This window comes from Sarcophilus harrisii, chromosome 1, assembly GCF_902635505.1.
Source record: "Sarcophilus harrisii chromosome 1, mSarHar1.11, whole genome shotgun sequence".
In the NCBI taxonomy this organism is placed as follows: domain Eukaryota; kingdom Metazoa; phylum Chordata; class Mammalia; order Dasyuromorphia; family Dasyuridae; genus Sarcophilus; species Sarcophilus harrisii.
In genome coordinates this window covers 251,143,719-251,169,584 of record NC_045426.1, presented here as the reverse complement: position 1 = coordinate 251,169,584, position 25,866 = coordinate 251,143,719, and the positions used below count along the sequence as shown (strand labels likewise).

General features: G+C 33.8%; 1 protein-coding gene across 2 annotated transcripts in view; it reads right to left on the bottom strand.

The window, feature by feature from the left end:
- The window catches only part of PCSK5 (proprotein convertase subtilisin/kexin type 5), a 611,928-nt gene that overhangs the window by 264,452 nt on the left and 321,610 nt on the right, over positions 1-25,866 (bottom strand). The gene's annotated exons all lie outside the window — the stretch shown is intronic.

Below are 25,866 nucleotides of genomic sequence, written 5' to 3'. Positions count from 1 at the left end.
GAATGATAAATCTTTCACCTGTGCACAACGGTCTGAACTAGTTAGCAGCAAATTATATTAAAGTTTTCTTCAAGGCATTCCTATATAGGTTGATAATTGATTATCTTTTTGTAGTCATCAATTGCCTAAACTTGCACTTGTTGAATGGGTAACTAGGCAAATGGATTTATACTGCCTTGATACCTTTATATTATTTGTTTGTCTATAGGCAGAAAGGAATAAATAATGGAGAAGACCTAGTTGGTCCTTCTTAGCAGTTTAATGAGTTTTAGTCAAAACCAAAAAAGTTTGGTATCAGATTCTGGACTCCACAGCATAGGTTTACATTTTTGGAAAGGCTTACTCTATTTACAATGAGATGTTTTATTTTTCTTATTACCTTTTTATACTCATTCACCATAGCATGTACACCTAATATATAATATAAAAGGAAACTAGTAGAAAGGAGATTATTTCTGATGGAGAACTACAACCATCAAGTAACCCCACTAATAATAGTTATCAATGGAAAAATAGAACCACAGTCCATGATTGAGACTTATTTCCAAGGATATATTTAATTCAGCTTTTTAAGAAATGAAAAAGTTTCAGATGTGTTTATAGATACATCTGAGAAATATAAGACAATATCTGAATACTTAATTTATTTTACACTGAACGCATGGCGTTCTGCAGAACTTTTAAAAGTAATTCTAACATTTGGGGTAAATTCAATTGGGAGTAGGTAGTGGTATAAGATCATAAAACAGAGATGGCCTTTTCTCAAAAGGCATAATTGCACTGAAAGAGGGAAAGGCCTTTCTTTCAGAGTCTGGCCCCATTCCTCTTGACATGGCTAACAAAAATTTTTCTTTTCCCTTCCTCCTCCTTTCAATCTGTGGGAAAAGAGGGTATGGTAGTTGAGTAGGTAGGAGAAAGCATGGTGAAGGAGATGAGTAAGATCTTCAGCAACATACCATGTGGCAAGGAGCCAAATCTCCATCTGTCCTAGGAGATTCTTTCAGTCTAAAAAGAGCCCCTTAAGAAGGGATATTTTCAACCTCTCTTAGATAATGATACCTTAGGGCAAAACTTCAATTATGCTGACCTTGTTATAAGTACTTTTACCTTAGAGATCATAGGGTCATAGATTTAGAGATAAAAGGGACTTTAGAATTAATTAGGCCCAATATCCTTATTTTATAGATGAAGAAATCAAGGTATAGAGAATGTAACTTAGCTAAGTAACGAAATTGACACACTCTCTCTGTGTGTGTGTGTGTGTGTGTGTGTGAGAGAGAGAGAGAGAGAGAGAGAGAGAGAGAGAGAGAGAAAGAAACAGAGACAGAGAGACAGAGACAGAGAAATAAAGATAGAGACACAGAGGCACAGAGAGAAAGAAACAGAGACACAGACACAGAGAGAGACATAAAGATATAGCTCTCAGTGTTTGATTAGAGAAGAATTAGATTTGATTATAGAAAAAGGAAAGGAACTGGGGTTAAGGAAGAAAAGAAATTTACTCCTCTAAGATATCTTAAGTCAATGAAGTATAGTTTGTACATGAAAATAAGGAAACATATTTCTAGGTACTGAAAAATCCTAAGCATTTTAAAAAAAAATCTCTACCTTACATTGTTTCCTTGAATACTAAAAAAATCTTTACCACTCCACTTATGACTTTCATGTACTTGATATATTGACTGTATTTGATTGTAATGATCATAACTATAAAGGTTAATGCATAGAGATATAGTAATGTAGAGGCAAGATGATAGAGGAGATTAGGTGTTGATCTTGCATTCAGGAAAACTTGGGTCTAAATCATACCCTCTATACTTTATGTAAAATCACTTGGTTTCTCTCAGCCTTGGAGAATTCCCTAAAAACTAAGAGGTCTTTGATCCTTCCCAAATACATAGTTCATAGATACATAAAGGACCTCAGAGGTCAGCTAGTCTAATCCTTCATTTTTCAAATAACAAAAATAAGGCTAAGAAGCATTAGTTGAGTTGCTCAAGTCTACACAGATAATAAGTGATAAAGACAGAATTTGAACTCTGGTTCTCTGACACCAGAGCCTGGGCTTTTCCTACATTAGGATAGATTATCAATACTTTCTCTCCTATATAGTAAACAGAACTTTATTTTACCCTCTTATTCTGTGTCTGGTGTGCTGCCCTTGATTAACCTATAAAAGAGGGAACCAGGGGAGAAGGGAATGTTTTGAGGAGAACTGATATCTTTTCTATTTTTAAGCTTTTCTGGGGGGGGGAAACATCCCTTGGCAGAAATTCCATTTCTACAGAGATATGTTTGATTTTTTTCTAACTTAACAAACACCAAATTAAACAAGTGTTTCAATACAAATAGTAGAACAGAGAAGATCATACATGAAACTTCAAATATCTATTATGTTCAGCTTGCTTTTAAAAAAATATATAGTAGATTTAATATGTAACTTTCAAAGCTCTCATGTTTATCCATGAATCCTTCTGCCTTCATTCTATTCTCTTTTATTATTAAAGAAAACATGTCTAAATAAACCCCCTTTTCCCTAAAAGGGTTTGAAAAAGAAGACTAGAAAAAAGCATAAGGTTATCCATGAATTCCAAAACTAATAACTTTATGATAATAATAGAAATCAAATACACAAATTTGGAAAGGAGAAAACTCCTAAAAGAGAAAGCATTTAGTATTTTGCTTTGCCCTGCTTTGCCATTAACCTCTTTTAGAATTAAAAACAGATAAAACTCTAATATTCTTGGCAGAATAGAAAATAACTTGTAAGTGGATAGAGTATAGAAGTTAGGAGGGAGTATTTAGTATTTTATTTTTTTCCAGCTTTTTCCATTAACATCTCTTAGTATTAAAAACAAGTAACACTTTTTCCTTTTCTTAAAAGTAATAAAGGTAAGTAACTAAGTAAGTGGATAGAAAACAGGAGTTTGGAAAACCTCGGTTCAAATCCCAACTCAGGCACTTAGTAGATTATGAACCTAAGCAAATCATTTAACCTCTCTGTACCTCAGTTTCCTCATCTATAAAATAAAAAAGTTTGTATTCTATGACTTTGAGAGTCTCTTCAAGTTTGCTCAAAAGATATTGCAGGGATGATTCTGAGAAGATCACTGACAGCCTAAGGAAGAAGGAGTTTTGTCTCAGAAAATAAATAGCTTATCTGGGACTTTTAAAGATAATTCAGAGTGAATTTAACAGATATTAATAGAAATCCATAGAAAATAATATATATATTAATGTTAGTAAAATTGGAAAATAAATCAAGGGACTATTATGAAAATTGACTTCATTACTCCATGAGTAAATTCTGAGGTGCAATCTCTAAATTCCCCTACCTCAGATTTGTAAAAGTGCCTCCCTTCATCCATCAGCGGAAAAAAAGCCAGTTTAAGACATAATGAAAGTATGATATAAAATAAGTACATTTCAGCCATTGGCTTACAATACAACATAATCCCCTTAAAGAAAGAATAGTACAATATTTTTAATGTACTTTTCCCAGTTAGAATTGGTTTAAAGAAAGTAACTAGAAAAAACACTCCTGGATTTAATCGAAGGGACATCAGTTTGAGAATTTTTCTCTCTATAAGTTATAGTAGATAAGACCTAGGGAACTACATGAGATACATCTTGGTTTAAATGACATGCTCAGGGCCATATGACTAAGCCTTATTGACTTCTAGCTCAGTATTCTAACTTTTATATCATGTTGCCCTGGTTAATTTAATTTACATGATGTTTAAAGTTTTCTAATGTTTTCTACAATGTCTAGCATATATTAAACTACCTAAGCACCAAATAAAGGATACTCCCATACTTTAAACAGCTATAGTAACATAATTTTATTTTACTGTCATATTATGTCTGGTATGTTGCCCTGGGTTAACCTATGCAAGGGGAAGGTGAGTTAGGTTAGTTAGTTAAGTTTGGGGAATCTTCCATATTCAATTTAGCTTGAATAAATGAGAGTCCCTTTCATGTTAAGTTGCATGAACTGAATCCTCTTAGAGTACATGCAATCAGAAAGGAGAAATGAGGTTAAAGGAATTAAAAGTGTGAAAGAAAAGCAGAAAGAATTAAGAATTGATATCTTAAACTACTTGCCTGAATTGTATACTATCTAAAGTAAAAGAAACAATGAGGGAAATATATGTTTGGAATCAAAGTTTCCACCTGGTCTAAAGTCAACCCATTAGCTCAGAGAAGATCAGCAAATTATATTTTTATTACATTTCATAAGTATATATGTGTATATATATACATATATGTGTGTATATATTTTTGTGTATATAAAATGTCCTAAGGACATACTTTTCTATATATTTATCCAATGTACATCTATAAAGTTCCTAATAAGGTCCCAAGAACATGTTGGCTTTCTACCTATGTTTGCCCCCACAATACTCAGGGATCTCAGATTATACATAAGTAGAAATTACTCTATATCTTTAAAAGTTAAGGAATAAACCCTATGATTCTGAGAGACTGATCATGAAGCATGCTACCTACCTCTTGACAGAGTATCAAAAGATCCAAGGTGCAGAGTGAGGCATATTTTCAGACACAACCAATAGATGAATTTATTTTGCTTAATTTTATCTATATATTAGAAGAATTGTGTTTTTTTTTATTTTGAGGAAGAATTTGAAAAAAGAGGGGAACTGGCAATAATGTTTTGTTGTTCAAGGGGAAAAAAAGAAATAAAAAAGTGTCTTGTGAAGGACATAAAAAAGCACATATGAGGTTGGGTGTGGAGGTCTATACCTTTAATGAATTTTACTGGAGAGGCTAAAACTGGTGGATCCTTTGAGCTTTGGAATTTTAAACTGTAGAAGGCCTAAATTGATTGGATATCTGCACTGTCTAGTTTTGATCTGAAGAAGCTCTGAGAATGAAATGTCTACTTGTCTACCTAAAGAGGTTTGTCCAATACTACACAGTAGGTGTTTAATATATGCTTGTCAACTGACTGACTGAACTGACTAAGGTTGAAAATAGAGCAGGTGAAAGTTTCCTTGTTAATCAGTAGAAAAAATTTATGGAGAAATTCATACAAGCAGGACAAAATTGAAAGGAAAATGTTTAATTTATTAATTTTTGTTAAAAAATTAAGCTATATGTAATAGATTCGTGATTTCACACAAAATCTTATATATTTTATATTATATGTATTTTTCTTTTTCTTCAAATATGAAAATAATTTTGCTTTTTGGATATTTCTCAAATTCCAAAATTTTAAAAATATTTGAATTTAAAATTAAATTATAAATAAAATTAATTTTAAAAACTTAGAGATTAGTCTAATATATGACGAGGGGGGGGGGTAACATGCTGTAGTTTGTTTATAAAGAGATAGTTTCCAAAGCAGAAAGACTTGTGTTTACATCCTTCTGATACATATTAGCTGTGTGGCTCTGAGCAAGTTAACAAGACTATAAATTTTAGAGAAGTGCCAATTTGCTCAGAGAGGGAGTTTCTTAAAGGACATTCATTACATTGATGAAATCATTGATCTGATTTTTTTTAATGTAAAAAAAATGAAAATGGGGAAATGGAGACCACCCTTCATGGAGGGTGCCAGAGGTATGCTGTGGGGAAAAAAAGGATTCTGAAGTCCAGTTTCCCTGATACATAACTCTTCTAGACCTGGGTATCTGTTATCAGCCTCAGTATCACTACTAACAGATATCAGCATGGAGAAATCAAGGATTATCAGAAAAGATAGAGAGGTAAGAACTTCTGTGTCAATTATTTTTCCATTACACCATGCAGGATCCATTGCCTCAACATACTTAAGCTTAAAATCTGTACTAACACAAAACTTTTATAGTTATCTATAGAATTTGGGCAGATACTGATGAAAAAAATCAATAAATATTGATTAAATGCCTATTCTGTGCCAGGCACTGTTCTAAGTGTTGAGAATATATAAAGAGGTAAAAGATAATTCTTGGTCTCAATAAGGCACAACTAATGATGATTAAATAGGGCTCCAAATATATGCAAATTTAGGAACTCTGAGTGTATGGAATCATAGCTTTGGAGCTGTAATGAACCTTAAGTGTCATTTACAATCTAATTCTAGTTTTTCAGATGAAGAAATTGAGGTCCCAGGAGGAAAAATGAGAAACAATTGGGTAGCATAATAGAAAAAGAATAGGATTTGAACTCCATAGACATTGAGTTCAAATATAGCCTTTGATACTAGTTTTGTGACTGCAGTTGTTGTGAGGAACCTCACAGGGTTGTTGTAAGGAATAAGTGACATAATATGTAAAGTGCTTTATAAACCTTGAATTATTATATAAATGCTAGTTGTTGTCACTACTACTACTACTACTAGTTAACATTTACATAGTACTATGTGCCAAACATTGTACTATGTACTTTACATTTATTATCTCATTTGATCCTTTCATTAACTCTGGGAGGTAGATGCAATTATTATTCCCATTTAATTGATTCTGAGGAATCCGAGGCAATTGAGGAAATTGAGGCAACTTGAGCTAAGTGCTTTGCTTAGGATCACACAGCTGATAAGTATCTGAGTCAGGAATCGAATTTAGGATTTCCTGATTCCAGGCTGGAATGCTTTATTTAAAAAGTGCTTCACTGCACCACCTATTGGTACCACCCCCACTGCCTCCACCACTGCAGATAACCATTATAGCAGTAACTCAGTAATTTGTACCCAAGCCATTCCATTTAAATCTATAACTCTTTCCTTATTTTCTTCTTACTTGCTTTGTTGCTTTATTTAGATTCAGAGAATCACAGATCTAGAACAAAGACTAGAAGGAACTTCAGAAGCTAACTCTGCCCAACCTTTTCCTTTTTAATAGATGGTGAAACTGAGGTCTGTAGAAGCTAAGCAATTTGTCCATGGCTATGCAGATAATATTTCAGTCAATAGTCAAACAAACTATCGTGAAGAACTAATGATGCCCCAAGCAGTGTGCTAAACACTGGGGACATAAAGAAAGACAGACAAAAGCATGATACCTGCCTTCAAGGACTTCACATCCTTTTTTTTTTTTTTTTTTTTTACATGACCAAAACGTTATTTTGCTGTACAAAAAGAATCAGACTGTGAAATATTGTACAATTAGCTTGTGAAGGAAATAAAAAATGCAGGTGTGCATAAATATAGGGATTGGGAATTCAATGTAATGGTTTTTAGTCATCTCCCAGAGTTCTTTTTCTGGGCATAGCTGGTTCAGTTCATTAGTGCTCCTTTGGAAATGATTTGGTTGATCTCGTTGCTGAGGATGGCCTGGTCCATCAGAACTGGTCATTATATAGTATTGTTGTTGAAGTATATAATGATCTCCTGGTCCTGCTCATTTCACTCAGCATCAGTTCGTGTAAGAAGGACTTCACATCCTAAGGAGCAATGGCTTCAGAGGCAAGATCTGAATTCAGGTTTTTCTTACTCCAGAGCCAGGAGTGAGGCTACCATATCACACAGTAAAGCATGGGCTTTGTTTAAAATGATACAGGTAGGAGAGACAAACTACATGGTAAACTAACTAGGCTGCTAACTGTTAGGGAACTGGCCCAATAATTCGCATAAAAGATTATGTATTCTCTCTTATTTCACACACTTATCCTCATATATTTTGACTTGTTTTTCACATTTACACAATTTCCCGCAGAATTTATGGGAAGAATATCTTTTTTGTCTATTTTTAGGTATTAAAAGCCTAGACTTGAGCATACTATATTGGCTAAAAGAGTAATTAAACAACAGGAAAATCATAGTACAGCCTGTTACCATAAATGTGTAATGTCCCATGGTATTTTAACAATTTTGAATTGATTTACTGCCTGGCTTAGGCCATTTTCCTCTCCTCACTGAACCTTAACTGAACTGTACCCCCAAACACTTCTAATTTACAGCTGCAAAAACAGGACAATTAATGGCACTATCTTTATCTCATATTTATGCAGCACTTTTGTTCTGAACAGTTCATGGGCCTTAATTCTCTCAGTACCAGAGCTAGAAGTATTAGGGAAAATCCCAAGAGAGGTATTTTGCATAGGATTTCTTTTTGCATCTATCAATGAAATTGCTAGGACTTTTATGAAAAAGAAGTATTTCTCCCTGAGAGTTGTTCAACCTAATCTCGTAGAGTTAAGAATCAAAAGTTGAAGGATTTCTGATCTCACTTATCCAACTACAACTGCCAGATACAGAATGATGCCCATTCCTGTCTCATATTTTGTTCTATGCTTATTCATGTCCTTTCATAAATCTCTACAAAAGTTTCAACCAATATGGTAGATCTTATTTTTGACAGTTTGTGGGGGTAGGAGGGGAGGTGACATTTCAGGTTTTTTGTTGTTTAGAACCATGAATTCATTATTATTATTTTTTTTTTAGAACTTCAGTTATATAAGAATACCAATGCACCAGAACAAATCTAGAACTCCTCTGGAACCTAACAGTTTAGACAGTTCTTTGGGGACTCTAAGAGTCATAGTCATATTGCTAATATTGTGTTATAAGCAGTATTTGAGCCCCCAACTCCCTAGCTGCAACAACAAATTATGTGATGATGTATTTGCCTACTTACTAAAAAAAAAAAAAAAAAAAAAACTCACAAAGTTGGACAAGCAGTACTGCTTAAAAGCAATCAAACAGATTTTTCTTTTCTTTTTGCTGAGGCAATTAGAGTTAAGTGACTTGCCCAGTATTACACAGTTAGGAAGTGTTAAGTGTCTGAGGCCAGATTTGAACTTAGGTCTTCCTGACTTCAGGGCTGGTGCCACATAGCTGCCCCACAGATATAATTTTTAAATGAATAGTTCTCACTCTCATTCCAAAGCATCTGATTAACATGGAAAGAACTAAAAAGTTAAATGATGTACTCAGAGTTGCACAACCTCTAAGTTAGATGGAACTTAAATCCAAGTATTTCCATTCTCCCTAGCTCTTTATTCACCATTCCTCATTGTATATAAATATACATATATATATATAATAGATACAAATATAGATATATGTCACATATGTAATATGTGGGTATATGCTAATATATCTTTACATTTACACATAGAGATAAATATGCTTATTCACTCACATAGAAGTATGCATTGTATTTTTATGCTATGTATCTATTTGTCTCCTCTGATAGAATAGAAGCTCTTTAAGGTCAAAGATGTTTCATTTTTTTGTATGATTGATATTGAATCCCTGGTACAGTGCCTGGCACTGAATTATTTATTATATGTGTACTAAGTGTATAGTAGGTACTGTGTACACTGTGCATTAAGCATATAAGAGATATTTAATGAATGCTTGTTGCTTAATTGATAACAGAGAAAGATGACACCCCCAAACTTCTAAGGAAGAATGAAGAAAGCATTAAGAAAAGCAGCAGCAACAATTGCAGATACTAAAAAACAATTCTTAAAATGGGTAGCTATCCTGAATAAAAGAATCTTCCAGAGTCTAATGAAGTGGTCAGGATTTATCCATTATAGTTATAAAACAGAAATATACCACAAAAATCAACAGAAAAGAAAATTAGTTTTTAAAAATAATTTGAACTGAATATCTAACCTCCTGGCTCTTTGACAGCAACTGGAGTCTACACCAGTCACCTTTTATGTTTCTTGAGAATGAACAAAAAAGAAATGGGAGCAAGTAGCCATGAAATTAATGTCATTGTACCGGTGCCATAAAATTAGTAATCATATGAAAGGATTCGTGTTGAGTTAGAAACTTAAAAAAAAAAAAAGCTAAAGCAAGCTGCAACCTTTTGAAATTTGCAAAAATTATTGGAGTTGGAACAATTCTATGCAAATAAATAGAGATACAGGAAAAAGGAAAGAGCATACAGGAAGGAAAGAGGGATTTCCTTTGTCAGTAGATGGACTAGGTAATTAGAAAAGATCAATAAATGTCATTCCTTATTACCACCAGCAATTGAACTCTGATTGGGGGGGGGGGGGTTGTTAACAAAGCATAGAGGAACTTGCTCTTTAGACATACTTAAGGAAACTATAATACCCCTTAGGAGGACAAAGATTAAATGGTGTCACAGAATCTGAAGATGTCAGGCTGGGTTTTTTTTTTTTTTCTTTCTTTTTTCCCTTTGTAAACCCAAACTTATATTTCTATATTTTTGCTGTAACAACCTGAAAGGTCATGAATATATTTTCTTGAAAGCTATAAAAATAAATGATATTTCTTGGTCAAACTCTAATCAACACTACTCCCAGAATTTTTGTGGTATAACTCCCTGTCCAAATTGTTTGAAATTCAGGCAATTGCAACTCTCTCTATTTCTTTCTCTCTCCCTTTCTGTCTCTGTCTCTTTCACTTCTCTTTCTATCAGTCTCTCTCTCTCTCTGTCTCTCTCTCTGTCTCTCTCTCTCTCTCTCTCTCTCTCTCTCTCTCTCTCTCTCTCATACACACACATGCACATAGCTTAGATCAATAATTTTAAACTGGGTTATATGATTTATACTCAGCACTACCCTGATTCCAACTTCTTTTAAAAAATGTATTCTTGTGGCTATTGCATGATAATTCTGGTTGAGGTTCCAGAGTTTCTGATTCTTTCAGTCAGCCAAAAGAAATCCATTTCTCTCTACTATTTTAAAGTTTGTAAATCCTTGACAAGATGAAAAGCATGACAAGGGAACTATTACTCTGGGTTCATCCTCCACCTCATCATGATTAATAATAATCATGAAGTATCAAAATCCATGGAAAATCCTTAGTGTCTATGTGGCATTTTCCTTTCCAGCTGCTAGTACCTTTCTCCACTTCATTAATTCAATTATATGTGTGTATATATATATATATATATATATATATATACTTATATACATATGCTTTTTCTCCAATAGAATATAAAAACAAGACACTCCATCTCCTAACTGTGAACATTTTCATGGGCTGTCCCCTATGCCTGGGACTCTCTCATTCCTTATCTCTACTTTTTGACTGTCTTGGTTTTCTTCAAATCTTAGCAAAAGTTTTAGTTCTCTAATAAGTTTTTCTCAGTCTTTCTTAACCTTAGCGCATTCTTCTGAAATTATCTCAAATTTATTTTGAATATAGCTTGTTTGTATGGAGTTGTCTACATGTTCTCCCATTATATTCTCAAGTATCTTGAGAGCAGGAACTATTTTCTTCCTTTTTCTTAGTCCCCAGGACTTAGCATATTACCTTGCAAAAACATAGTAGGTACTTAATCAATTTTTGCTGATTTGTTGGTGATTGGTTCTTTATTTGCTTTGCACCCAGTACCTAGTACAAAGAAAGTACTTTTGAAAAGCTTGTTGAGTGATTTCTTAGGCAAAAGTAACTATAGCTATTTTAGTGAATCATTACTATTGTTATTTTTTACTTTCACAAATATATATATATCTGCTTGTACATTTATATATAATACATTGCATATCTTATTTGCTTATACTTTATTTTTATATACTTTTTTCCCTGCCAAACTTGGTCTAAAAATTGCAAAATGGGTGATCATGCTTTAAAGCAGTGCTTCCATTACATTGATGAAAAATTTCAAAAAAAAAAAGAAAAGAAAAATTTCATATGACAGACAGAAATCAGGAAGTGCCAGTGTGAGCACTGAGACTAAGCACAGAATGTCCCTCAATCCCATCTCCTTCCTTCAGTATATAACCTCTCCTTATGGTATATCAATGTAATGGAATATCATTGTTCTATAAGAAATGATGAGCAAGTTGATTTCAGAAATGCCCGGAAAGACAAAAATTAACTGATGCTAAGTGAAATGAGCAGAGGCAGGAGAACATTGTATATAGTAACAGAAGATTGTGATGATCAACTATGATAAACTTTGCTCTTCTCAGTAAAACACTAATCCAAGATAATTCCAATAAACTTGGGATGGAAAATGGCATCTGTATTCAGAGAGAATTTTGGAGACTAAATGTGGACTGAAGTGTACTATTTTCACCTCTTAATTTTTTTTTTTTTTTGCTTTTTCTTTTTTTTTGTTCTGGTTTTTCTTTCACAATATAACTAATAAGGAAATGTTTAAAATAATTGTACATGAATAACCTATATCAGATTGTTTTGGGGAAGAGGGAGGTAAGGCAGGAGGTAAGGCAGGGAGAGAGAAAAGAAAATTAGGAACCCCCAAATCTTACAAAAACGAATGTTGAAAGCTATCTTGTAATTGGAGAAACAAAATACTACTGAAACCCCACTCCCCCTAAAAAAATCATCCCCTCCTCCCTAATCTTCCATTTCTATCTGGTTCCTTCTCTACTAACTTTAAAGATTTTGAGTCTCCCCTATCCTTAATAAAACCTTCACTAGATCGTACCAATCTCTCAAGATATCTCCCTCTGATTGGCGAGACTTACATGAACTGATGCTGAGTGAAATGAGCAGAACCAGGAAATCATTATACACCTCACAACGATACTGTATGAGGATGTATTCTGATGGAAGTGGATTTCTTCAACAAAGACAAGATCTAACTTAGTTTCAATTGATCAAGGGATGGACAGAAGCAGCTACACCCAAAGAAAGAACATTAGGAAATGAATGTAAACTCCTTGCATTTTTGTTCTTCTTCCCAGGTTATTTATACCTTCTAAATCCAATTCTCCCTGAGCAACAAGAAAACTGTTCGGTTCTGCACACATATATTGTATCCAAGATCTACTGTAATCTATTTAACATGTATAGGACTGCTTGCCATCTGGAGGAGAGGGTGGAGAGAGGGAGGGGAAAAATCGGAACAGAAGTGAATACAAGGGATAATGTTGTAAAAAATTACCCTGGCATGGGTTCTGTCAATAAAAAGTTATTTAAAAAAAACATATCTCCCTCTATTTCTCCTTTTTTTAAATGCTGAACTCCGAGAAAAATTTACCTTCTCTCATTGCCTCTCCAAATTATTCTCTCACTCATCCTTTATAATCTGCTTTCTAATTTCATCACTCAATTGAAACTACTTTCTCCAGTCGCCAATAATCTCTTAGTTGCCAAACACAGCAGTCTGTTCTCTGTCATCATCCTACTTGATCTCTCTACCATACATGATACTGCTGAGTATTCCTCCTCCTGGATATTTTCTTTTCTCTCAGTTTTCATGACAATATTTCCCACTCATTTTCCTTCTCTCTATCTTACTTGGATAGTTCATCATTTATATTAGGGCCCACTTAGGGATGAATCCTCTAAACTTTATCCTATGCCCATTTCCCTTTTTCCTTGTAATTTCTCTTTTTTTGTGACCTTTTCAATACCATGTGTATAATTATTATCTCTATGCAGATGAACAGCAAATCTATACATTCAGCCCCAGCCTCTGTCCCAAACTTCCGTCCCATATTTTCAAACATCTGTTGAATATCTCAGTCAGCACATCCAAAACTGAATTTGTTATTTTTTTTCTTCCAAACTCACTTCTCTTCCAAATTTCCAACAAGATAAGTATACTTTGTTGGATGTTCCTTGATTTTCCCTTTTAAGTTCTTTCAAATCCAATAAAATCAATTTTTTTTTTTGCAACAAGTTGAAATGAAGAGAATCCTAAGCTTGGAGTCACCAAGAATAGGTTCAGCTTTTATCTCTGATACTTACTAGCTACATGAGAAAAATCATCTACTCTCAAAATGCCAGAGGCATTTCATTTGTACTCAGCTAGTGGTTTATAATCTGAAATAGTGGAGGATGTTCTCTTGCTGGCCATGATCACAAATCCTTCACATTCATGAATTTCCAATCTTGGAATAATTTTGCTTAATAGAATTAATGTGCTCTATCAAATAACAGATTATCTAGTTTTAATAACCAACATATATAGTTGACACTGAAACCGCTGCCTACTTTATTGTTGAAAACTATAAAAAAATTTGGCTTCTAACCTCATCACTTAAATACAATTTTTCTCTTGAAAGTAATAAGTGATTTCTTGATTGCCAAAGGTGTTTTTTTTCTCAAGTCTCATTGCTAATAGTTATAGCTGTCTGCAACATTTGAATTTGTTGAACACTCTCTCTTGATGGATAGTCTCTCTCAGGGTTTTTGGAACACTTATTTCTTGATTCTTTTCTATTAGTTGAAACGTTGCTTCTCAGTCTTAACTTGCAGAATCATCACATATATCAACAGTCTTTCATTGTGGGTGTATCTCAAGTCTCTGATGGAAATACTCTTCCCACCTTCTGTCTTAGTGACTTTCTTAGATTATAGATCAAATGGTTTGTTTTCTTTAGGTGAAAATGTTCAAGACTAAATAGCCTTAGTCTCTAGACATTTAGAAATAGAGGCATCTCAACATGTATAAAACAATTCTTTATTTTTTTTCACATTTGTTATCTTTTAAGATTACAACTATTTTTTCCATTTACCCATATTCACAACCTCAGCACTCTTCTAGACTCTTCATTTTCCTTCACTTTACATGTCCAATCAGTTGCTAAATCTTATCATTTCTACCTTTTCAACATCTCATAACTCATTCTCTTCATTCTCATGGCCACTACTCCTTTAACCTCTAGATTGGGCAATTATAACAGCCTTCTAATTGATCTCCTTGCCTCAAGTCTCACCTTAATTCATCCGTTCACCATACAACTGCCAAAGGGATTTTCCTAAAACAGATCTGATGCTGTTACTCTACTCAATAAATTCCATGGCTCCCTATTACTTCTAGGATCAGATATAAAGATATATTTTTTTCTGTGCTATCATTAAAGCCTTCACAGATTAGTTCCATTTTCCATTTCCAGGCTTATTATACCTTACTATTTACAAACTAAAGGACTAACCAAACTGGCTTTCTTATTGTTCCTCACATATTACAATACAGCTTCCATTTCTTTGAAAGTGCAGTGACTGTGCCCTGTATCTAGAATTTACTCCCCCGTCATGCCCACTTGTTAGAATCTCTAGTCTCTTTTAAAGTACAGTTCAAACGCTGCTTTCTACAGGAAGCCTTTCCTGATCTCAAGTTTCTAGTACTTATCTTGCTCCACATTGTTGCATCTCTTTTATATGTACATTTAAATATTTATATATTTCCCTAAATAGAAAATAAGTAGTTTGAGGGCAGAAATTGTTTCACTAGTCTAGTATTTTATATTTTAACCAGTGCCAAGAATAACTACTGTTTTATAGTAAAATCTGTGGTCTAAAAGAGCATATAGGCAATATAATGAAGAATATTGGATTTGCGATTTAAGAAGACCTGAGTTCAAATTCTGCCTTAGAAATTTAATCACTGTATGATTCTGGACAAATCATTTAACCTCTCTCTGCCTCTGTTTTTTTTTAATCAATAAAAATGAAATTTGGGGATTTAATGGCCTCTTGAGTCATTTCCTGTTCTAAAACTTAAGCTCCTATTATTCAATAATAAGTGCCATTCTCCATTATTACATTTTTTCCCATTATGATCCTTGATTTTCCAAATCTAGAAATTAATTTTGTGTTTTTCTTAGTTTTATAAATTATCTCTATGGTATTCTGGTTCATATATCACTACAATAATAAAGTAGCATTTTTTGGTAGCATTGGCATTTAATGATACTGGCATGGTCCAGCCATGAGTATTAATACCCCAAATGTTTAGTTATTTTTTAAAATTAAGGAATGTTTTTATAATTTTATTTATATGGTCTTCAATATGCATTGGTAGTTTGACTCCAAGATAATTTATGCGTTTTTCAGTTGTTTTAAATAATTTTTCTTATTATTCCCCTCTCCTCCAATTTTCTTATTGTTAAATAGAAAGTTTTTATTTGGGGGGATTTATCATGTTTCTTATCACTTTACTAAGTTATTTATTAGCTTGATTAGTTTCTTTGCTAATTCTTTTGGATTTTCTAAGTAAGTCATCAGGCAGTTACATGAAGCAACTAATAAGAGTCACAGATCTAGAGCAAGGAAGATTGATTTTCCTGAACTCAAATTTGACTTTCAACACTAACTCGATGACCCTGAGCAAGTCATTTAATTCTGTTTATCTCAGTTTCCTCATCTATAAAATTAGCTGGAGAAGGAAATTTCAAATCACTTCAGAATCTTTGCTGAGAAAACCCCAAATGGGGTCACAAATTGGACACAATTGGAAATGACTGTACAACAACAAGTAAACCAACATATCACCAGCAATCTGGAATTTTTGTGTCTCTTTGCCTATCTTTATGCTTTTCTTTTTTTTTTTTATTGTTCTAGCATTTCTAGAACTATATAAAATAACATTTGGGAATATGGTCAGTCTCCAAAACATGAATGATATCATTTAGTTTTTAGATTTTTTTTTAAAAAGTCCTTCTTTACTTTTTTCCCCTTTAAGCATAAATGAAAGCTGAATTTGTTAAATTTTTTTTAATACCTATTGGTTTTCAATGCTTTCATTTTAATGTTATAATTTCATCATTTTCCTGAATCTTCCTTACAGGAATAAAAATTGTTATAATATTTTTGTAAATATTTTATTTAAAATTAAATTAATTAAAATTAAAACAAATTTTAAAATCTTTGCTGAAAGTTAACTCTCTTATTTAATTATTTGCTAAGGGATGGCTCTTTTGTGGAGGCTAGGGAAAGAGGCACATTGGAGAATTACAGGTGAAATAAAACAAGTCAATAAAATATATCTTGAAACAAATGTTATTGATTGATAGATTGGATGGAATTATGTTGTCTTCCAATTTTGTGGGAAGCATTGTATTCCAACTATGGGGAGAAACATTTGATGTTTATTCCAATAGTCTGGAATGGAAAATGCCATCCACATATAGAGAAAGAATTATAGAGACTGAATATGAATCAAAGCCTAGTGTTTTCACTTTTCTTTGTTTTTCTCATGATTTTTTCCCTTTTAGTCTGATTTTTCTTACACAATATGACAAATATGAAAATATATTTAAAAGAATTGCACATATCTAACCTATATTGGTTGGATTACTTGCTGTTTTGAGGAGGAGGTAAAAGTAGGAGGGAGAAAAATTTGGTACACAAAGTCTTACAAAAAATGTTAAAAACATTCACATGTATTTGGGAAAAATACTATTGAAAATCAGAAGAAACAAAAGAAAGTCCTATTTCAATTTTGGTTAGATTTCTTGCTTAAAAACTAACAACAATGTTGGCTCTTATGGCAGACTCCTCAGGAGGAATAATTCACAAAGGGCTTATATCTGGGGAAGCTTCAGATGAGATCCTCTAGGAAGTTAAAATTCCTGGCTATCATAATGAATGAGTCAATGGCAACACAAGATCCCATCAAGAAAAACAAAAAAACAAAAGCAAAATCCATAAACATAAAGGTAGACACTATTCTTACTCTAATTGAACTATGCAATTGTTTAGCAGCCAAAAATAGCAACATGAGAGATACTATCTAGCGAGGCCACAAAACCCACCAGGTCACAGACCAGTAAAGAGAATGCATAATAAGGACAAGGATAGGAGGCTTGGACGCAAAACACTTCATGGACTTGAGTGTAGGAGGCATTGATGACAGGAGCAGAGATCAGCATGCAAAAAACTAATAAAAAGCATTAGTGGTTTATTAGTGAGCTTACTGCCATTGTTGGATATGATGTCCATCCTGTGACAGAGGTTTGCAGCCATCTTGTCAACTTAGAGGCTGATTTCAACACTCTGTGTGGCTCAGTTTGGGAATTTAATGCATGCTCACAAAATTAATGGAAACTATCGGGAAATTTAGCAGAAAAGACACAGTCTATAAGGAATTTGAGGCTACCCAGAACAATCTGCAAAAAAAAAAAAAAAAAAAAAAAAAAAAAAGAAAAGATCCAAAAAGTTATACCTGTAAAGCAGAAAGCAGATTCAATTTCCAGAATAGTGAATAGAATCTATGGAAAATCATACATTGGGCTTGTGGCTTAAGGACCCATCAATGTGGTTCCTTGGCCACCTCTTCTGTGTCTTTTTGATATGATCACAGGTGCAATTTACAGGAAAACACTATCTTTGAATTACAAAAGCCTATGGAATCCTAAATTGGGTCTTCTCAGAGTTGGGTTGGTTGAGAATACAACACAAACCCTGTATTAAAAATTCTAACTAAGCCTAAATATTGGAACCAAAGAGTAGTCAATGAGTACCCTAGAGGAAAGTAGAAAAAAAATACTGGAGAATTCAAGAGGGCATGAAACCATGGAGAAGTAAGTGTGTGGGGTCTCGCAGTCCATTGGGAGGATTTAACTAGGACCACTCAGCTTGGGCATGGTTTGAGGAGATCTTTTCACCCCTCTTTCTTCCCTAACCTTCCACCAAGGGGTTAGGGGTGTCTTTCCATCTCCACCTAGCTGGTGTACCACTACCATCTCCAGGTGGGAAGACCAGGCTTTTCCCTGGACAGGGGGCTAGGGGTGGTGCAGACCAGAGGAAACCAAGATTGCCATTTGAGGGCTGGATTGGAGTAGGGCTGGCAGCTGGGCAGCATGCACTCTCTGCCTCACTTTTCCTTCTTATCTGGCCTTGTATTCTCTTAGCACTCACCCTTCTTGGGTCCTTTGCAGCTGCAGCCCCTCATTTGTTATAGCAAGTCCCACAGTAGCTTTCACAGCATGCTTGGAAAATGACCATTGCTGTGCTCTCCCTCCCCCTCCCTCCCGCCGAGCCTGGCTCCTCAGCTACTTTTTGGGCTACTCCACCACCCCCCTTCCACTGGCTTCTGCAACAAGGGCTGGGGCACTCCCAGGTTCCCTGACTTCATATAGCAGAAGGGCTCAGGACATTGTTCTCTTAGTATGAGGTGCAAGGAAAGAAAGGTGAGGTGGAAGTTTCAATGGGACTTTAGCCTCTTACTCAACCCTTCTTGAAACACAGAAATAGAATTTAGAACATTTGAGAGGTAAAAAAAAATTCCTGCCACAATGAAAACCCAGTTGAAATTATATAAGATAAATTTGTAGTGGACCTAGTTAGTATAGTCTCATGATTTTCTCCAGCTTTGTTCAGTGGCATGTAGTAGGAGCAAGGGCAGTGTTTGTTGGAAGTAATCAAGATAGGCTTGGCAGGGCAAGGTGAGCTAGATATTAAATAAGTGAACAAGGGGATTGAGAGAAGAAAACTCATCAGTTGACCTGGGTCACCAATCAGTAAAGAAGGAGAAGGGGACAGTATAGCTAGTGTGAGTGATAACTTAAGAAAAAAATCAAGGCTCAAGGTACTGGAGGTCATGGTTAGAAGGAAGAATATTAAGAGAATAACAGAGAGAGGAGAGGAAGGAAAATAAATTGTGCTCAGATAAGCCAATTTCAGAGTTGATAAACATGGAATTAATGCATTTGTGCATGATGGCAAAGTCGAGTATGCCCATTTTAATGCTTAACTGAAGTGGGTTGGAGGAAAAGGTCATGTGGAATGAATAAGCTAAGAAACTATGAGATTAGTGTGTTTGAGGGAGGATCAATAAGTATGATGAAGTCCCCTAGATAAGGTCAGGAATTAAGAGAGAGAGGACTCTGAACTTATAGATGAAAAAAGAAAAGATAGGAGAGAATCCTGGAAGTCGTTATATAATAGATACCAGAATTTTTTTGGGTTGTGGATGTGAATTGCTGAAACTTCAAGGGAAAAGAGCTTCCTGAGTGATGTTCGGAAGAGGCAGAGCCTGTAAGTGGTAATGGGGAACATAGAGTATTCTAAATCCTCTACCTTGACCAGTAGTTGGGGGAGAATGATTTCAATTTAGACTGGATTGACATGTATACCTAATTTGACAAAGTGGAATGGATTAGATATTCTTACACATAATTTTCTAATTTTGATTTCCTGTACAAACTGTGGTGCTAGAATTGGGATGGTAATCAATACATAGATGAATCATTGAGCCAAATTCTATGCTATACAACATTGACAATAATAAAAATTATAGTGGAATAATCTGCAAATAAAATAAGGTTATTGGGCACAATATCAAATGACAAACACAGAATCATAAATAATTTGTGAGTAATGAAAAAACACCTAGGAGAGTTGAATAAACACTCAGCCTGTAACAATTACTAAGAAAATTGTAAAGATATACTCTTTTCAAGAGGCAAACTCTCACTTTTCACAGCTATTTCTTTTTTTTTAATTAATTTCATTTAATTTTGCCCCCACTTACATTCAAGACAATGTATTTTTTACATTTGTTCTTAAGATTTTTGAGTTCTACATTCTTTCCCTTATCCCCATTCACAATTAAGAAACCACATGTAAAATAGGAGGGTTTTTTTGTTTTTGTTTTTGCTGAGGCAATTGGGGTTAAGTGAGTTGCCCAGAGTTAGACAATTAAGGGTATTGAGCATCTGAGGCCAGATTTGAATTCTGGTCTTCCTGACTTCAGGACCCATGCTCTAGTCAGTAGGCCATCTAGCTACTTTTCCCAGATATTTCAATACATTCCCAAATTATATCTTTCTAGTTCAGCTTTATTCTACTTCCCTAAGGTAATGAGTTTACTTCTCATCCTGAAAGGTTTTTGGAGCTGGGTTACAATAAAGTATAGATGTCAATCTAGAAATTGTGATTTATTAGTCTTCAGTTATTTATTTTTAAATCATACATAGGGGCTTCTGTTATCTAATTAATGTGGGAATTCACTATTCAGGTACTGTGGAAAAAACATATTCTTTGCTATTTCTCAGTTTTCTTTATTTCTTCCTGCTATTCCCTGGGAATGGAATGATTTTCATTCTTAACAGAGAACCCATTGAAAGGTAATTAATCATCATATGAGAGTTGTAACTAAGAAATTCAGGTGCATGGGACAAAATCAGTTGATATAGAAAGTGGGGGTCAGATAGGTTGTGGTGAAAGGTAGTCCACCCCAGTCTGGTGGTTATTATAGCAATTCCTCAAGAGGACCTGACTCTTATGGTGAAAACTGGGTAGAACTGCACCTTCTGAGGCCCAAACCTCACAATAGCTCCCTCATTATTTATGACTCTAAGTGTTCATTATTCTCTCTTACAACAACTAATATAGAATTAATTATACTTTATTTTTTGGATGAATTCAGGTAACATTTTTTAAGCAATTGCTGTAGATAGGGTACAGAGTTGGATTTGGAAGATTTGGTTTCAAATTCTTCCCCTGATACTTGCTAAATGTGTGACTTGAGGTAAATCAATTCACCTCTATGGTCCTTAATTTTTCAACTTTAAAATGGGGTAAGAGTTGGACCATATGACCAATGAGGCCCTTTTGGCTCTAAATCTTTGATTTTCTGATTCCTTGAAACAATATTTATAAGATCCCTTGATGCGCTAAATCTTATAAATGAATGTTGAGGTATTTTAAGTGTTTTTGGAGACAATATTAAAGGATACCTTCACTAGAGATTTTGCCTCTGTTTCATGATGACTCCTTATCTTTCTTCTCTAATTCCTTTTCATCAACCATCATATCAAATTGTTAGCATTATTATGTCCATTACTCTGTTCTCTAATTGTTTTTGCTACACCATTTAGCTCTTAGTTATTTTTGTATGTGATTCATATTCTACCTCTGCCAAGGAACTGACCTTACATGATTCCTCCAGCTGTCAGTGCTCCTGCTCTTTACTTTATATTGATTTGGGTATGCATCCTATTTTGCCTCGAAATATTATGCCTCTCCCCAAAAGAATTTAGACTTTGGTTCTTCAAGTAAAAATGGTAAAACTTTTACACTATCCCTAAGATCTAGCATAGTGTTTGGCATATAATAGGCATTTCATAAATGCTCATTGATTGGTTAAAAGCATAACTCCTCTGAGATTGTTTCCCCATTTATAAAGTCAGGAGAATAAGACAGATAAATTCTAACTTATCTTTCCCTCAGAATCTATGATCTCCAGAAATAAGAATCCATAAATACACATAATGAGCCTAAAACAACTTGACTCTACTAGACACAAGAAAAGGCCTAGAAGCAAACTCTAGATTTTGTGAAGATTTTGATGTGCGATTTATGGGGATAAGAAGGAAATATTTGAATACTTTAAAGATAAAAGGTAAACATGTTCAAAAATGTTTGTGGCAGTCCCTTTTGTAGTGGCAAGAAACTGGAAACTGAGTGGATGTCCATCAATCGCAGAATGGTTGAATAAGTTATGGTATATGAATGTTATGGAATATTATTTTATAAGAAATAATCAGCAGGATGATTTCAGAGAGGCCTGAACTGATACAAGATGAAATGAGCAGAACCAGTAGATCATTATACACGGCAACAACAAGATTATACAGTGATCAATTCTGATGGATGTGGCTCTTTTCAACAATGAGATGATCCAGGGCAGTTCCAATGATCTTGTCATGAAGAGAGCAATTTACACCCAGACAGAGGACTGTGGGAACTGAGTATGGATCATAGCATTTTCATTGTTTTTGTAGTTGTTTGCTTGCATTTTATTTTCTTTCTCATTTTTTCTTTTTGATTTCATTTTTCTTGTGCAGCAAGATAATTATATAAATATGTATGCATATACTGTATTTAACATATATTTTTTACCATTGTTTTAACATATTGCATTATTTGCCATCTAGGGGAGGGGATGGGAGAAATGGGAGGGGGAAATTGGAACACAAGGTTTTACAAGGGTTAATGTTGAAAAATTATCTATGCATATGTTTGGAAAATTAAAAAGTTTAATAAAAATAAATTTTAAAAATATGAAAGATGATTTTTTTAAATAAAGAAGCTAAAATGAGGCATTTATAGAATGCACTGAAATATGCATTTGGTAAAGTGACTATTTGGCAGCTAATCTGAAAAATATAATCAACTTCTGGGGGGGGAAACTCCCTATTCAGCTAATCTTTTTCTAAAATTAAAAAAAGTAGAGAGGAAGTTCAACAAAACAATGTTTTGTGTGTTACCATAGTCACTATCATAAAGTTACAAAAGAACAAAAAGTACTTGAACCAAATGAATCTTGGCACTAAGTGAAATGCCAGAAAGCTCAGAATACTAAATTCACAAATTTATCACCTTTGCTATAAAATAACTGGTACATTAGTATAAATTTCAAACAATCTGTATGTCACATTGTAAAGGGTTCATTGACTGTCGGCACACTAATCAAATGAAAGTGCATCAAAATACATGTATATATACATATATGTATATATACACACATACATTTGTATATATATGTATATAAATGATATTTGAAATCCTTTGGCAAAGATGGAGGGAGGGGAAAGAGATAAGGAAAAGAAGAAGAACAAAGGAAAAGGAAAAGGAACAAGAAAGGCAAAGGAGAGGAAAGAAGAGAGGAGAAGAAGTAGAAACAGAAAGATGAGTAGAAGAAGATGTAAAGTTACAATATTTTATAGCAATTACACACTAAAGAAAAACACTTCTGGAGAATTTACCAGTTGGTGGAGCTGATGTATCAAGACAAAATTATTAATTCCTTGAAAAAGTCATTGATTGTTTTTCATTTAAAAAGCAACCTCTAGGGATCTAGTTCAGCTGTATTTTCTCAATTTTCTTTTATGCCATTTTACTATCTCATTTAATATTATGGTGGAGGGGGGAGGCTCAGAATCTGTTAAGTTTTCTCCCTTATTTTCATGGATTATCCTTTAATATAAAAGTATAAATTAATAGCTGAAAGGAGTGCCTACACATATTATTTTCCCAACACATATCTTTGATAGTGATTTCAATATCTTTATACTAGTTGAATGCTCCTCAACACCAATATATTCTTTGGGGGATTAAAAGGGAAAAAAAAATGGATAGTTACTTTTCCTTCCTACCTAAATATTAAATTTCTAGCCTTTCTTAGAGATGCAGAATTTTCCAAGAATGGAAATGTTATTTTATTGAATTATATTGCTGATTGTGTAGCAAAATTGATAATTTTGGCAAGATACTTTAAAAGATGGAAAGCATAGAATAGAAGACAAGCTTGTTAAAGGCAAGGATTGTGTTATATCTCTAATACTTATTGCAGTAACTGACATATAAGTAGGTACTTAAAAAATGCTTGTTGATTGATTAGCACTTCACAAATAATGATATGATTGTTATGAAGCTAAACATATCAAACAGAATATATTTTTAAGATTTTTTTCTCCCATTCTTCAAGATTTATTGCCTGACTCTTTACAATAATGAGGTGATTCAAAGGCAATTCCAAGAGACTTGAGTTGGAAAGAGCCATACATATACAGAAAGAACTATAGAGACTGAATGTAGATCAAATCATGGTATTTTCACACACCCCCTTTTTTTTTGATGCTGGTATTTGTTTACTTGTTGTTTTTTTCATGTTTTTCCCCAATTTGATCTGGTTTGTTTTGTTTTGTTTTGTTTTGTTTAGTTTCCTCATCTTTATTTTTGATTAAAGCTGTTTTCAAAAAATATATATATAGGTAATTTTCAACATTCTTCTTTGCCAAGCCTTGTGTCCCCAATTTTCTTCCTTCCCTTCCCCCCACTCCCTTGCCTAGATGGCAAGTAATCCAATATGTTAAACACGTGCTATTCTTAAATACATATTTCCATAATTATCATGCTACACAAGAAAAATCAGATCAAAAGGAAAAAATGAGAAAAAAACAAAAATGTAAGCAAACAACAATAAAAAGATGAAAATATTATATTGTGATCCATACTTCTCTCTCTGGATACAAATAGTTCTCTTTATCACAAGCCTATTGGAATTGGCCTGAAGAGGCATGTCTATCAGAATTGACATTCGGATAATCTTGCTATTGTCTTCTACAATGTTTCCTGGTTTTACTCACTTCACTTAGCATCAGTTCATGTAAATCCCTCCAGGCTTCTCTGAAATCATCCTGCTAATTGTTTCTCATAGAACTATTATATTCCATAACATTCATATACTATAACTTATTCAGCCATTCTCCAACTGATGGACAGCCACCCAGTTTCCAGTTTCTTATCACTACAAAAAGGGCTGCTATAAGCATTTTTTGCACACATATGTTCTTTTTCCTTTTTTATTATCTCTTTGGGATATAGGCCCAGTAGATATATTGCTGGATCAAAGAGTATTCACAGTTTGATAGCCCTTTGGATATAGTTCCAAATTATTCTCCAGAATGGTTAGATCAGTTCACAACTTCACCAACAATGTGTTAATATCACAATTTCCCCCATATCCCCTCCAACATTCATCATTATCTTCTCCTGTAATCTTACCCAATATGAGAGGTATATTGTCGTACCTCAGAGTTGTCTTAATTTGCAATACTCTGATCAATAATGATTTAGCGCATTTTTTCATATGACTATAAAATGGTTTTAATTTCTTCATCTGAAAATTGTCCATATCCTTTGACCATTTATCAATTGGAGAATGGCTTGAATTTTTATAAGTTTGAGTCAATCCTCTATGTATTTTAGAAATGATGTCTTTATCAGAATCCTTGGATGTAAAATTTTTCCCCCAGTTTAATTCTTCCTTCTAATCTTGTCTGCATTGCTTTTGTTTGTACAAATATTTTTTAATTTAATATAATCAAAATTATCCATTTTGTATTCTATAATGTGCTCTTTGGTACTTCTTCTTTGGTGACAAATCCCTTCCTTCTCCACATATCTGAGAGATAGACTTTGTTCTTTGCTTATAATATCACTCTTTATGTCTAAATAATGAACATATATTGACAATATCTTGGTATAGGGTGTTAGGTGTGGGTCAATGCCTAGTTTCTGTCAATTTTTCTAACAATTTTTGTCAAATTGATCTGGTTTTTCTTCCACAGCATAATTAATATGGAAGTATATTTAGAATTATATGTTTAACCTGTATCAGATTGTTTGCTGTCTGTGGGATGGTGGAGGTTAGAGAGAGGAGAAAGGGAGAAAATTTTGAAACAAAGGTTTGCAAAAGTGAATGCTGAAAACTATCTTTGTGTGTATTT